Source organism: Protopterus annectens, chromosome 6.part0 (genome assembly GCF_019279795.1).
Source record: "Protopterus annectens isolate FY-2018-M chromosome 6.part0, PAN1.0, whole genome shotgun sequence".
In the NCBI taxonomy this organism is placed as follows: domain Eukaryota; kingdom Metazoa; phylum Chordata; order Ceratodontiformes; family Protopteridae; genus Protopterus; species Protopterus annectens.
The window spans coordinates 1,161,766,837-1,161,776,261 of NC_056737.1; the positions used below are offsets into that span (position 1 = coordinate 1,161,766,837).

Sequence of the window (9,425 nt, forward strand, 5' to 3'; positions counted from 1 at the left end):
ATGTTTGTGTCTTTTGGCTTTTCCCGGTTAGGGATTGCCACAGAGGAACTCCGGTCCGCTAATGATTGGCAGTAGAGTTTTACGTGCTGGATTGCCGGGCCTAACGCACAACCTTCAACGAAGGAATGCCCGTTCATGCATGTTGCCACACAGAAGACACTCTAATTGAGAATCGAATGGGCAACGCAGCACCACCACTGCAGTATTTTTGTTGCAAACATTTCTATATTTTTTCATATATGTTATGGGAAGTATAACCTTCCATCGAAAAAGTACAATAGTATACCTGCAATGATTGACCCCAAATGGTTGAATCTCCTACCACTGAAAAAAAGAAAATTACCAAAACATCTTTTTTGCAGGGGGCAAGCTTTCCTGCACCTCCAAGCCCTCGGCTATTTATACATACCAACTCTGAGAATGCTCTACAGTAGGAAAGTGATAATTTCTCAGTCCTTGCTGACCAGCCAAACTCACTCCTTGACAATTTTTTACAACCATGCTATGTTATGTCACTATTTGATTTAGTTATACTCTTAAACTTACTTTAGTGTTGTTGCTTGCATGTTACCCAGGCTGTGATGGCAAATGATAAGATCTGATCAAACTTCTACCCTGGTAAACAAAATTACATAAATAATTAGAAATGGCATTTATTGCCTTTTTATATGTTCATAGGTTCATAGCTGTTTACTAGACTAATAACCACAAGGGCCTTTTTAAGCCTAGGCATGCATCAAAAATCTCTGACAAGTTCTGTTATCCTTGATAAGTATAAACAGGGTCTTAAGAGATGAAACATTTACAAACAGGGCCTGGGAGATGAAAAATTTACAGGCTGCAAGTGTCGATTACAGACATGTTCCAAACCAGGAATGAATTGTCGGTCCCCATCCAGGTGTCCAAGTTACAGCTGAATTGGTTTAGGCGGAATTCTGCTCCACATGGATGGGAAGCCTGCTCCAGAGATGGGGTAGTCTCTGTGATAGATACATGTGTCTTCAGTAGGTCCTATTTATATCATAGGCAAGATATAAGTCTTTAGAATGGGTAATTCTGGTGCTGTTTCTTTTGTAGATATGCAGGAGGCCTATCAGGGTTGGGTCTGATAATGTGTTGTATTTTAGGCAGAGATATTCCCTCAACAGCCTATAGGAGGCAGAATACAGGGATAGGGCTTTGAGGCGGTCTACACAAAACCTGTTACTTATGCCTTGTATTATTTTAGTGAGAACCTCTGTGGACATTCCAATTGTTGGATATACCTGGTTAGGTACATACCAAAGGGGAACTGTACTCCGTGATAGGTTTGATGAATTTTGAATACAGTGGAACAATGGCCTCCTTGGACTTAGATGCCATATCTTTGTTTATAAGTTGCACAGTATAGAATGATTTCCTCACTACTGTAGATACATGATGGTCAAAGGCTAAATTACTGTCTGTGTGAGTTTCCAAGTCCCTGACTACTGGATTGACTCTTTGGGGTGTGTTGTTAATATTATAATTACCAGGGGTAGATTACTTCACAAAGGATATTAATATGCATTTCTTGGTATTTAGTTTTAGTCCATAGCTCTGACACAAGTTATTTGGGACAATGATGTCTGTGTACAACTGTGTTCTTTTTTTTTTTGTATGTACATGGCTGAGTTTCATTTATGTCTCTGCTTAGTGGTATAGACTATATGGTGGATATAAATATTTTAGCTGCAGTTGCAGTCACTGTATTTTGTTTAGGAGCTATTTCAATTTGCAATGATCTTATACTTGTGAACAGCCAAATGTGGTTCAAATTTTTGAATAAAAAAGAGCTTTTGTTGTATAATATATCATATATAAAATGTGTTTATGAAAAATATAAAATATTGCATTTCAGTGCTTTCTCCATATCTTGCTATTTGTGACAGTACATTGTGTTAAACAAATTCATTATACCACTAATGACCGAAATACACTGCTATAAGCAAATGTTAATAAATTAATTTTAATGTGGGCCAACGTTGCAGATCATATGCAACTTTCTTTCAATAACTCTTTTTTGCAAACTGGTGCCTGATACTCATGTCATTATTTATTGTTGATTGGGAAAGTCTCACTACGACTGAGCCTATTTTTAGCAGAGACCTGGGGAGAAATGCTCCAGACGCATCTTTGTAATGTGGGAGGAAACCAAGGTATCCAGAGGAAACACAGCATTAACTGCTACACCACTGCACTCTTTCAGTTAAGCATGAATGCAGTTATTCTAGATATGAAACATTTCATGCACTGCTTGGATAAGCAAAGTGTTTCATCTTCATTTCTGATAACACTTGTAATTCCACATCAGACTGTATGTTTTCTTCACCTATATGGAAAATTGAAGGAAGCCCACACGTACCACACTCAGCAACAGAACTATTAACAGAAATATTATAACACTATGAAAACTGATGTATAACCATTTCTACAAGCAAATGGTAACATCTTCACTTCTGTGTGGCACAAATGCACTGATCTGGTGTGCCTTCCTGTCACTCATAGGAGGTTAATAGGCTCTCAACCTGGAGGTCATTTCAAGCCTAGCCACTTTATCTCAGTGTAATACTAGAGGTACACAGCAGATACCAAAATTGTATTGTAAGATCATAGGAGGTTACTAGGCTCTCAACCTGGAGGTCATTTCAAGCCTAGCCATTTCATCCCAGTGTAATACCAGAGGTAAGCTAGCAGATACCCAAGATTGTATTATAGGATCATAGTAGGTTACTAGGCTCTCGACCTGGAGGTCATTTGAAGCCAATCATTTCATCCCAGTGTAATACCAGGGGTACACTAGCAGATACCCACACTGTATTACAGGATCATAGGAGGTTACTAGGCTCTTGATCTATAGGTCATTTCAAGACTAGCCATTTCATCCCAATGTAATACCAGAGGTACACTAGCAGATACCCAAAGGTGTATTATAGGATCATAGGAGGTTACTAGGCTCTTGACCTGGAGGTCACTTCAAGCCTAGCCATTTCATCCCAGTGTAATATCAGAGGTACACTAGCAGATACCCAAGATTGTATTATAAAAGCATAGGAGGTTACTAGGATCTTGATCTGGAGGTCATTTCAAGCCTAGCCATTTCATCCCAGTGTAATACCAGAGGTACACTAGAAGATAGCCAAGATTGTATTATAGGATCATAGGAGGTTACTAGGCTCTCGACCTGTAGGTCATTTCAAGCCTAGCCATTTCATCCAAGAGTAATACCAGAGGTAGACTAGCGGATACCCAAGATTGTATTATAGGATCATAGGAGGTTACTAGGCTCTCGACCTGGGGGTCATTTCAAGCCTAGTCATTTCATCCCAGTGTAATACCAGAGGTGCACTAGCAGATACCCAAGATTGTATTATAAAAGCATAGAAGGTTACTAGGCTCTTGATCTGGAGGTCATTTCAAGCCTAGCCATTTCATCCCAGTGTAATACCAGAGGTACACTAGCAGATACCCAGGATTGTATTATAGGATCATAGGAGGTTACTAGGCTCTCGACCTGGTGGTCATTTCAAGCCTAACCATTTCATCCCAGTGTAATACCAGAGGTACACTAGCAGAAGCCCAAGATTGTATTATAGGATCATAGGAGGTTACTAGGCTCTCGATCTGGAGGTCACTTTAAGCCTAGCCATTTCATCCAAGTGTAATACCAGGGGGACACTAGCGGATACCCAAGATTGTAGTATAGGATCATAGGAGGTTAATAGGCTCTCGACCTGGAGGTCATTTCAAGCCTAGCCATTTCATCCCAGTGTAATACCAGAGGAACATTAGCAGATACCCAAGATTGTATTATAGGATCATAGGAGGTTACCAGGCTCTTGACCTGGAGGTCATTTCAAGCCTAGCCATTTCATCCCAGTGTAATACTAGAGGTACACTAGCAGATACCCAAGACTGTATTATAGGATCATTGGAGGTTACTAGGCTCTCGACCTGGAGGTCATTACAAGCCTAGCCATTTCATCCCAGTGTAAAACCAGAGGTCACTAGCAGATATCCATTATTGTATTATAGGATCATAGGAGGTTACTAGGCTCTTGACCTGGAGATCATTTCAAGCCTAGCCATTTCATCCCAGTGTAATACCAGAGGCACACTAGCAGATACCCGAGATTGAATTATAGGATCATAGGAGGTTACTATGCGCTCGACCTGGAGGTTATTTCAAGCCTAGCCATTTCATCCCAGTGTAATACCAGAGGTACATTAGCAGATACCCAAGATTGTATTATAGGATCATAGAAGGTTAATAGGCTCTCAATCTGGAGGTCATTTCAAGCCTAGCCATTTCATCCCAGTGTAATACCAGAGGTCCACTAGCAGATACCCAAGATTGTATTATAGGATCATAGGAGGTTACTAGGCTCTCGACCTGGTGGTCATTTCAAGCCTAGCCATTTTATCCCAGTGTAACACCAGAGGTACACTAGCAGAAGCCCAAGATTGTATTACAGGATCATAGGAGGTTACTAGGCTTTTGACCTGGAGGTCATTTCAAGTCTAGCCATTTTATCCCAGTGTAATACCAAAGGTAGACTAGCAGATACCCAAGATTGTATTATAGGATCATAGGAGGTTACTAGGCTCTCGACCTGGAGGTCACTTCAAGTCTAGCCATTTCATCCAAGTGTACTACCAGAGGGACACTAGCGGATACCCAAGATTGTAGTATAGGATCATAGGAGGTTAATAGGCTCTCGAACTGGAGGTCATTTCAAGCCTAGCCATTTCATCCCAGTGTAATACCAGAGGTACATTAGCAGATACCCAAGATTGTATTATAGGATCATAGGAGGTTTACTAGGCTTTTGACCTGGAGGTCATTTCAAGCCTAGCCATTTCATCCCAGTGTAATACTAGAGGTACACTATCTGATACCCAAGACTGTATTATAGGATCATTGGAGTTTACTAGGCTCTCGACCTGGAGGTCATTTCAAGCCTAGCCATTTCATCCTAGTGTAAAACCAGAGGTACACTAGCAGATACCCAATATTGTATTATAGGATCATAGGAGGTTACTAGGTTCTCGACCTGGAGGTCATTTCAAGCCTAGCCATTTCATCCCAGTGTAATACCAGAGGCACACTAGCAGATACCCGAGATTATATTATAGGATCATAGGAGGTTACTATGCTCTCGACCTGGAGGTCATTTCAAGCCTAGCCATTTCATCCCAGTGTAATACCAGAGGTACATTAGCAGATACCCAAGATTGTATTATAGGATCATAGAAGGTTAATAGGCTCTCGACCTGGAGGTCATTTCAAGCCCAGCCATTTCATCCCAGTGTAATACCAGAGGTACACTAACAGATAGCCAAGATAGTATTATAGGATCATAGGAGGTTACTAGGGTCTCAACCTGGAAAACCTCCCAGCCAGGGCTCAAAACTACAATCCCTGGCTTAGGAGGCTATTGCCTTATGTATTAGGCCACTCTCATTTCTCTGTTAAGAAAATATTAATGCTGATAAGACAAATATACCATATTTCATATGCTTCTGTAGCAAAGTGTTACTTTAAATTTCTGCTAATGTCTTTCAGACCATGTTTATGTCAGAGTTAATTTTCATCACTTGTTTGCAAACTAGAACTAAGCTCCTCTACACTACTGTCAGAAAAAAAGATCCATTAAATGTATTGTTATCAAAATGCTCACATTTTCTAAATCTTTTCTATAAACAATTGTTTATATCTTCATCTGTATGTAGCCTAAATTTTCCAGTTTGATATAATTTCGTGTCATTTACCTTCATCTGCAGCAAATATCCAAACATAAGTCAGTGGCACATGCTGGCTTAGAAATCTACGCATGTATTCACATTTTCATTACATTGAGCTTAGACAATAAATATACACCTGCATCCGCCAATAGTAGCATATTACAACTAGCTATACTGGAGTATTTACATCTGCCACTGACATGAGTAACATAAATTACAATTCATACTCTGGATGAATGATTCCAACTGTTCTACTGCAACTCTTTAAATGTGTATAGCAGTTCACAATAAACATCCCAATGCAATCTGTGGCAGCAGCCACCCGATGTGACCATATAAGTCTGCAGATGAGCCATGATAACATTCTATGCATTTGTACTGAAATACACAGAAATTAATTCAGATTAGGGAAGTTATGTCATTAAAGACTATCGGTATATGTTGTGTCAGCAGTCAGATCGTACAGTGAGCTCTATTGTCGGATTCGCCAGTACTGCTCAGCTCAATAAGCAAGCATTGCAGACCACAGTGCATAGTTTGACAGCATTTCCAAAACTAGAAATTCACAGGTTAACTGCAGTTATTGAGACGTGCACAGCAGATAATATGCGCCTATGACAGTCTATTTTTTTCTTTATATTCAGTTTATATCAAAATACAGACCCTCCTCCATAATATGGACACACTATGAGAAGGTATACAATGATAGTTATAGGTGCTGTTAGGGTCAATAGGTAAGTATTGCAAACCACAATGCATAATATAAGATAACACCCTGTGTGGACTAACACCCAAGCACAGCTCTTGTGAAATATGAAGAGCTTTTCTTAACAAATATCCATCTTCAAGTCTGTGCCGGATGCTAACTTATCTGGACATATAACGCAGCACATTTTCATTATGTCCAGAGTAGGAACTGAAATAGAACCAGAACACAAATCACTCAACAAAAACCAAAGACCAATACTAGAAAAATTATATATTTAGTGCCTCTGTTCTTTATTACCAAAGGACTTCATCAAAACACCACTCAACACGAGATTCTCATTAAAATATGCAATGAGCACGTGATTACAAAATCTTTTATCAAACAAAATCATTTGACTATTTATATAATATTCAAGTAATTTTATTATTTAGCTTTCAGTAAACATTTAATATTTTATACTTTCATTTAAGCCCAGACACTTGTCTGCTGCCAGACACAATTGTAGTTTCAGCTCCCTGATGTCTAGAACATTATTAATGTCTCCCATATTAAAGTCAATTTCAAAAATGTCTGTAACTGCAAAAGAGAACTTTTTAAAGTCACTGCATTTCATTTTATGTTTTGCTGAAGCATTTTTTCTATCCTGGTTTGTCACAGCCAACCTATGTTCATTTACTCATTCGGACAACATTCTAATAGTCTTTCCAACATAAAAACATCACATGAATTAAGGTAGCAAGACAGACTGCTCTTTTCAAGTATATGCATATATTCTTTTTGAAAAAATCTGTACATTAACATGGTTCAGATGAGTACTCTAACTACTGTGAATGAATCTGTAATTCTTGCAGTCCTTAAATGGATATGTGTCAAAATGTCCTGAATTAAATGTTTTTGCAATTAATTTTGGCTTTTTCAAACAAATCTTTTACATTAAAAGTTTCTTTGTATATAAACTTTGGTGAATTTCCAACAGATTCAAATAAATCTAAATTTGTTACCATTAATAATTTATCAATTATCACAACTAATGGACTTGGTACTCAGTGGATCAAAACTAAGTGTTATGGGAAAAGATGTATAGTGAGACTCTTGTGCAGAAAATATCTCATGAGCTATGTATCCCACTTTCAAAATGGGTGGGAAAAGAGCGATTCTTTTACTTTGAATTTCATCTGCTAAATGTGTTAACCTACATTCAGAGTAACATCTATCTTCAAATAATCACATACAAAAAAAAATTCCTCATTAAAATGTCATCTTCACTAGTAAGACAGCTAAGTCTAATAAAATTGACCTCTAATTACATTCCACTTCATGTGTTCTGGATGCTGACGATTATAATATAAATAATTAAATATTAATTATAATATTAATAAAAATTAAATTAAAAAATATAAATAATTATTTACAAACATTTCCTTTCTATAGATGTTACTATACAACCAGCTTTTATTAACATATATCTTAATCTCTAAATCCAATAAATGCATGATATTACCTTTATCACTAATATTAAAAATTAAAACATCAGTGGCCTTGTTCAAATCCCTTAAAAATTACTCAGAATTGTCAGTGGTATTATTCCAAATAAAAATTAAATCAATGTAACATTTATAAAATGAAACAAGTCTATACAGTGGATGAATTATTAAAAATTCATTTTTAATTCAGCTACAGCCAAGGTTTATACTGCTGGGTGACTACCCTACAACATCTGTTCTTCCATACCACACACTTGCACACCTATGGCCAGTTTAGAGTGTTCTGTCCAACTACTGCATGTCTCTGCAATGTGGGAAGAAACCGCACCACCCGAAGGAACCCCATGCAAACAGGTCATGCAGACTCTGCACAGAAGGTACCCCAGCGGAGAATCGAATTAGGGAACTTCTTGTGAAGTGACAATGGGCAGAACATAAATAAAAGCCCAGCCCCAAACCCATTAGTAACATGGTTTTACTTCATTCATTTATTTATTTACTGCTCTTGTTGACCAGGAAAGTCTAACTAGATTCAAAACCCATTTTCAGTGAAGGCCTGGTGAGAAAAGCTGTAAATAATATAATAGTAGGTAAGCTAACATCCTTACTTCATTCTGTTTTACAAGATACCTCTGTACTAGGACATTCTCTGTTCTGGGATTCTTCACTAGTTTTACTCAGTAATTAATTACAGTGGTTATTTCCCCCTCTTTTTATGTTAAAACATTCTAGATAAATACTAACAACTTATTCAATGACTAAATATTCATCATATCATATTAAATGTTTTGGAATGCTACAGTTGTTGTAGAAAGAAACAATCCTCTATTGGTAAAACCACTGCAATTCACGGTTAAGTGTTTTTGTCCAAACTCAGACTTCTTCAGAACCATAGTTCTACAACAACTGCAAACTGGAGTGGTCTCTGCCATTGCTGGATCATTGGCTGTGGTCTCTGGATTCCAGGTCAGGTGTTTGTTCTTTGCTTGGATTTCTGTTCCAGTTCCAGGTACTTCTCACTTCTCATTCTTTTTTGTAGATTTAATTTACAGAAGAGCTGACATGATTACTTAATGACTACTATAAATTTCTTAGTGTGAAATTGAGACAACCCTTTTTGAAAGGTATGGCAGCCTTCCCAAATAATAATTCATAGTATTACTACTTTACATTTTAAAGTATTAACCATCCAGCTTTGGGATAACCTTTAAATTTCCTTGGTTATCAAATCATCACATTTTTATGTGCCTGTGCATAGTTTGTTTTCATGTTTTAAAGTTACACATTAGATTATTTTAATCACTGAATGCTGTATTTTTTTCTTACTTATTAAGTTTGTTGATTGGCAAGATGGACTGATTCTCAAGAGACCCATTTCAGCAACAGCCTACAAGTTATAACAATCCAATAAATCATACAATAACACAGAGAAGAACATGGTAGTAGTGCAGGACAGTAACATTTTGGAG

At 37.6% G+C, this 9,425-nt stretch overlaps 1 protein-coding gene across 1 annotated transcript in view; it reads right to left on the bottom strand.

The window, feature by feature from the left end:
* SLC4A10 (solute carrier family 4 member 10) overlaps nt 1-9,425 on the bottom strand; it is a 3,247,445-nt gene that overhangs the window by 2,035,126 nt on the left and 1,202,894 nt on the right. The gene's annotated exons all lie outside the window — the stretch shown is intronic.